Here is a 7,202-nt window from a genome sequence, read left to right on the forward strand (position 1 = left end):
GAAACTCGGTTTCAAGGTTTCCGTGTTTTGATAAATTTATCTAGAAAGGAAATAAATTTGTTTTTTTTATTTCCAGATAAAGTAAATTTAAGTGTAAAAATATTCTAGTTATATACAGATTTTGGGAAATTTGCTATGCAAAAGTTGGGTAACTTGAATTTGTATTGCCTAGCTTTTTGGAAATATATAAACTTTTCGTTGCTTTAATAAATTCGAAGTGAGGTTTTGGAATATTTATATCAAGATATGCAACATTTTTTTAATTAAATTTCAAAGCAAGAATATATTAAGCTTAATTTAAGGATTGCAATATTCTAGTTAAATTCAGATTTTGGTAATTTACAATGGAATTGGTAGTTTATTATAATGTAATAACTTATAAAGGGTGGCGCCGTACCAAAGGTAGAGCATTCCAGTAGCCTGATTTTATACGCTCTGTCCAATATTTTCCAAGTTCAATTATAATGAAACAATTTGGTTTAAAAATGGACGTAAAATGTTTCATTTTACCAAAAGCGACCTAAGATTTTGATTTTACCTACTAAAAATATTTTAAACAGATAAAGTTTAATTTTCAATCATTTTTATTTTGTGTTTGTGTAGTTTGAGTAACCAATCTAAATAGATTTTGGCTCAATGTAACTTCCAGGAAAGCTTTGTTTTCTGTACAAAATAATAATTATTATATTTAAATTGGTATTATTATTTCATTTTTAAAATTTTTTGTTTTCAATCTGTTTTTATTTATTTATCTTTTTATTTATTTATTTATTTACTACTCTATTTATATATTTTTTATTTTTAGTTGTTTATTTTTATTTTTTTATTTTTTTTACTTTTTTACTTATTTATTTATGTATAGATTTATATATTTATTTATATATTTCTTTAATATTATTTTATTTTATTTTATTTTATTTTATTTTATTTTATTTTATTTTATTTTATTTTATTTTATTTTATTTTTTATTTTTAAGATCCCAAAACGTGCACAAAACAACCGCTAGTTATCCCTTTCCACTTTTATATTTTATGCATTTCTTATTATGAATCAAAATTCCCCCGAAAAAGGTTAGAAGAGTTTTCCGTTGAAAACCAAATGTTTTGGAGCAATTTCATAAAATGTGGAGATACGGCGTTTTCCCCCTCACGCGTCGATTTCGCATTCGCAGCCGAAAGCGAGAGTGGCGTCTGCTTGGCTGTGCTGGGAGGTGCTGCTGATGGCGAAAGTTTTGATGCGGAGCCCGTGTCACTCTCAGAGCAGCGACTAATACAATCGCTTTCAGTCACTAATAAAGACTTTTCTCCAGTCGAGTTCGTACTGGATGCTGTGTTTCTCGTGTAATCCGTCTCGACTTGCAATACATATTTCCACGAGGTTTAATGACCCGCACCAGGTCGATTTCAATTTCTTTCGAGAAATGTATTCTGTCAATGGTGAAACTTTCATCTTTGAAATTGTTACAGAAAATTGACCTTTTTAATGATGAATAAGGTTTACGCGAAACTAATGCGTTGTGATATCTTCGAACAGCGCACCCCGGAAGTAGATAAGAGTTTCAGAAAGGTCCCGCAAAATGTCGAAAAAGAAATCTTGTTCTTTCACAACGATTTATAAATCCTGCCTTTAACAAATGTTTGAATGTGTTTATTTACTATTCCCACTAAGATATTTTTTTATTAACTGTTATTTTAATTTAATTATCTGTAAATATTTTTTATAAATATTCTTGATTAAACTAAATGAAATGAATATACATGTTTAAAATTTAACTAAATAAAATATATATATATATATATATATATATATATAGTTTTCAAAAATTAATTAAATTAAGTGAATAATTAAAATATAATTATTAATCTGTAAATATTTTTTAATTTCAAATAGGTGTTTCCATAAAATGTAACAAAAAAAATTAAAGTATAAAATGTTTTTCTCCGCGTCATGGGCTTAAGCTTTTTTGTATTTTATTGGCACGCGTGTTTCCCACGTGGCCTTCAAAATGCAATATTTTATCGACTTGAGCGCGCGCTCTCTATCTTTCATAACTATAGCTAGTGACGTAGAAAAACATTTACACGTGACCTCCCGTATTTTAAAGAAACACCTTTTGAATTAAATGTAGATATCGCTTCAACTTTTATTAAATTTTATAAAAGTCATCGGATTGAAATACGATGAACCCGTATCAAATAAATTTTAAATCATTTGTAATTTAAGTGCGTGTAAATGATATAGATTAGAGTTTAATTAAATAACTGGTTTTAAATATATTGGTTTACTTTTAATCAAATTGAATGTAATTATTGTTCTTTAAAATTTAGTAAAATTGCGTAAATATTAGCGGATTTAAATACATTTGATTGATCTCATAGCGAATATTTTTTTTTAAATTTTAATTAAATTATACGAAGACATATTGTTTGACTCTTAATTGCGTGCTATTGTAAAAATTTTAATTAAATAAAAGAATGAAAGATTAAATTTTTCAAATTGCTACTTTAAATCAACACTATTTTTTTCGAGGTTAACAAAAAGAAATTTTGTTAAATACATTTTTATAGAGATTTTATTTAAAATACTTATTAATTATTAATTTTTCCTTAAAAATTACATCAACCATAAGAAACCTAGTTTAAAACGTGTTTCATCATAATTTCAACGGAATTGGAAATTAAGATTTCTAATAAAAATATTCTTGAAAAATTATCATAAAATAAAGTCGCGTTTATAATTCAAATTAAATTAAACAAATTGTATTTTTTAAATATTTTTAAATTTGCAATGTAACCTAGTTTCATAAATAACGCATTTAGCATTACGATCAACACCGGTTTAAATGAAAGAGCCAGCGAAATTATAATCAATTATTTAAGACTACAGTGTTGTTCAACAGATGGCAGAAGTGCACCGGTAGAGCCATTAGGAACATTAATATCAGTTCCCGCGCGAGGGCTTCTCCTCGAGTCTACCTACGGGGACGTTCGTAAATTACGTGGCAGCTAGGAGCAACAAACAACCAAGGAGAACCCAGCTAGCCTTAAACACGCTAACGCAGTTTTGTGAACAAATTTCATGGGACGAACCTTTACGCTGAACGTTTTACGGGCGGAGGGGAAGACAATTTCCGAATTTTCCCCTTCCAGCGGCAGCCAGCGCTAAAGCGTCTAACCAATGAAAACTGTACACGACTTTCGACGGGTTGCGTTCTCCTTGTGTGGGGTGCTGTGTATGTTGCTCCTAGACGGCAGTAAGTGATAGCGAGTTACAATTTGAATTAACCCATAAGCGCATCTTAAGGTGATACCCTAAGACCGTGTAGAAACGTTTTATGACACCAGATGGGGTAAGCTTGAAGAAGAGAAGGTGCAAGCTTAATAATAATAATATAAATAATCAGCTAGGATAATACCCCAGGCACCACCTTAAGGTCCCAGTCATCGAGCCTGGGGGAGTATTTTTTTTAGTCCGACGTACGATTTTAAAGACATCTAGTGGTCACAGTGGTGCACCCAGGTGGGGTTTGGGGGTACAACCCCACCCCCCGATAGAAAAGTTCAAATATTTTAAATAAAGTTTAAAATGTTACAATTTACAACAAAGATTTTTATTTTCAGCGTTTTTAGCGATGTTTTTGAACGACTTTGATTTTCCAACTCTCTAACAACGCGGCTCTATTTCATTGTAATGCGGAGAAGTAGTAACACATTCATAAGGGCCACAAAGCAACATTTATATTCGTCACGGAATTGTTTAAATCTATACGATGGAAATAAGTCGGCCAACCATCTCTCTAAAATCTACTATTGTTTAATATTTAATGGGAATATAACCTGAAAAGCAATCTTTATGGAAGACCCCTTCAATTTTACAAATTTCCCTGTACCAAAAATTTCTAAAGCCAAAGGCAGAAGCGGCCAGAGCTGCAAACGTTGGTGTTTCCATGGATTAACAATATCTCACGGGGATAGTTCTCTTCAAAAATAAGTTTGATTCCAACGCCATCGGTCCTAGCGGGCGAAATCAGAACTAGGCCTAAGCGGAAACGATTCAATTCGGCGAGCAAACGGGCAGTTTTTTTGGCGCCGCGAAATCTAATGAATTTTTTGCATCGCGTTTCTGTTTTTAGTACTTAAAATGTTTTCATCGGGTAAATTTTTTTTCGATAATAATAATAATAGAATCCAATTACTGTTGAATTTTTATTAATGTAAAGCTAATTACTATTTACCTATGCGATATAAAAATACTTACGGCTTAAACAATGACAAATCCTATTGAATTCCGAATAAAATAATCTACGAACCAATTTTACTGACAATAGCCATTTTTAAAAACCATATTCAAAAACCATAGTGTCGATTTGAGACACGAGATGGCGTTACTATTTCAGGATTTGAATCGTTTTTGGGGCGGAAAGGTGGGAGTGTAGGACTGTAAGAGGGGACGAGTTTGTAGCAAACGTATTTTTGGCTGGCAATGATAGTTCTATGTAAGAGAACTATCCCTGTGAGTTATTGTTTATCCATGGTGTTCCACACCCAATAGCTGAGGTTATATTCCCTTTAACTTTTTTCTTCCCCCCCCCCCCCCGAAAAAAAACCGCGTGCGCCACTGAGTGGTCAAGGTTAAATAAGACAAAACTAACATTGCTATTTTCAAACTCCTCTACATGATGGCAGCACTGAACGAGTCCTGACCAAAATAAAATTCGCTTCCTGAGCTGAGGTCAAGAATCTGTCCCCTCCAGAAACACCCTCAGAATCTCTTCTCCAAGGGCCATCACTCTGTATTGACTAGTGTGAGGCTCTAATAAATAGTATTTAGCAAGAGGTTTGCTTTCTATCCGAGTGAACACTTTGGCAAAACATTGTTGACAAACACTAGTAGCAAACCGAGTTGTGAATATAATAAATATTTCCACAACTTTACGTGACGCGTTTAGGGGAGAGGGGGGGGGGGTTTCGGCAAATATCACGTAATATTTTTATCGCAAGAAACAGTGTAAAATTGCGATAAATACTAGTCTTAACTAGTCTTAAATATAAATAATTAAGCAAATAATGTTTTTTTTTTAATAAATCCAACGCAATCAAACACAGATTAACGTATTTACACTAAAAATACGCATTTTGAAAAATATACGTGATATTAGGGGGGAGGGAGGGGGTCGAGCCAAATCTCACGACATCTCACCTAGGGGGGAGGAGGTGTTTAAAAATCGCCAAAATCGACTCACGTAATTAATGGACGCTCCCTTTTTGGTCACAAACGCTTTTGTTTGCCAAGTTTTGAAGAACTGTCGCTTTTTCTGACCAAGGCTTACTTTCCAATATTTAAATCTAGTAATTTTCGTACACATAACAATAGTTTTATTAAAAACCTTTATTAATGTAATTTGACATATTTTGTGGTAGGTAAGGTGTTTTATTTAGAAATAACGATAAATTTTCTTCGTCGGTTAACGCGCGAAATCTCGTAAATATTTTCTGGAGCGTGTGATTCGAAATTCAACATGTTTTCAAACTCGACTCAGCAAAAATGTTGGACAAAAACGTTCGCAAAATCCAATTTAGGAATAGAAGACATTGGATCCAGCGCAGAGGCATAGTTTTTATTTTGTTGTAGTTATACCATTTTGTTTTTATTTTTGTAAGAGTAAGATGGCGTCATCTAGTGAGCGGAATCGAAAGTATTAATGGCAACTTTCACATATACAAAATTTTCGAAATTTAAAGCGAATTATAAATATACCTTTAGAAAATGCTGTAAAGATAGTTTCTTTTATAAAATGAGTTATTTTTAAAATGTTAATTAATTATGAGTAAAATTACATTTTAACTAAAAAACTACGAAATAATTCATAATTTTAAATTATAAATTTAATTTTTACGCGATATGCAAATATTATAAAATATAACGTATTTATAAAAAATAATATGATTTTAACAAGAATGTATTTATTTATACTTAGGGAGAATGTCTATGTCGAGACGGTTTTTAGCCTTTCTCTCAATCCACCCGTTGGTCCCCCCAGTACGCTCCTCCGCTTCAAATAAAACGAATAGTCGCGGTATGTCATTGGCTGCTTAAAATTTACGTCACCTTATGCGATGGAAATCAAACGCCGGTGACGTTTTGTCTTTCCCCCCGCGCGAGACGGGGGAAAGGCGTTCAACGTGCCCGGCGATTGTCGCAACATAATCATTCTTCCTAAATATAATTAAATACATTCTTGATTATAATAATTACAATAATAATTCTTATAAAAAAAGTCTGGCGTTCCGTTCAAGAGATGACGCTCTAGACGTAAAATCAAGATGAACCCAGAGACATGACAGGGCGTCGCGTCGGTATAACAGTATATTACCCACAGACTTTATAAGCTATCGCTATAGGGATAGCTTTTATAGTCTTTGATAATACCAAAAGTAACATAAGACCCGAAAAGTGTTTCTGAACGGTATAGTAGTTAATGAGAGTTTGTCGCAAAGTAAAAGTGGGAAACGAAGTGGGGTCGGAAAATGCGTCATCAAAACCGAGGTACTCCAGCGCCACCGAGTGAGGCGTTTTAGAACGTATGTCTACGGGTGAGTAAATCGAAGAGAGAAAATCGCGCCACACTATAGACTAAATATAATTCGAACTAGTAGGTTATGTAGTCTATAGTGTGACTAGGTCTCACTAGAAATTTTAATAGGCGCGAAGGTACAGCTGACACTTTTTTGTGTCTTATGCTACTTTTGATAATAGCGATGCTATAAGCTACAGTCCCAGTTCTTCGTCGTGTAAAACGGTTCTTGACGTTCGCCCATTTGAATAAGCTTTCAGAACCCGCACGCTTTCAAACATCGTCTCAGCCAGAAAGAAATTAAATTAAAAATTATGGTTTTTCCATATTTAGAATCGATGAAATGGTCAATTTTAAATAATTTGATTAAAATAAAAAAGTTTAAATTGGAAATGTGCTCTGAACAAAATAAAACAAAAACTATAGACCACATTATTATAAAGAAACAAGCATTAAAGATACAATAGCCTTAACAGGGAAGATCGAGCTTCCATCAGTACTAACTCGTGGTGCGATAATTTATAATGTAGTAGAAAATGCTGCCGTGAGCATATATCTCGCAACGATATTACTCTGCACCTTGTAGCAATGGCGTAATATTTTCGTTTTGAGGCCCGACGCGCATTT

Source organism: Leiobunum rupestre, chromosome 2 (assembly GCF_980474605.1).
Source record: "Leiobunum rupestre chromosome 2, qqLeiRupe1.1.hap1, whole genome shotgun sequence".
NCBI lineage: Eukaryota > Metazoa > Arthropoda > Arachnida > Opiliones > Sclerosomatidae > Leiobunum > Leiobunum rupestre.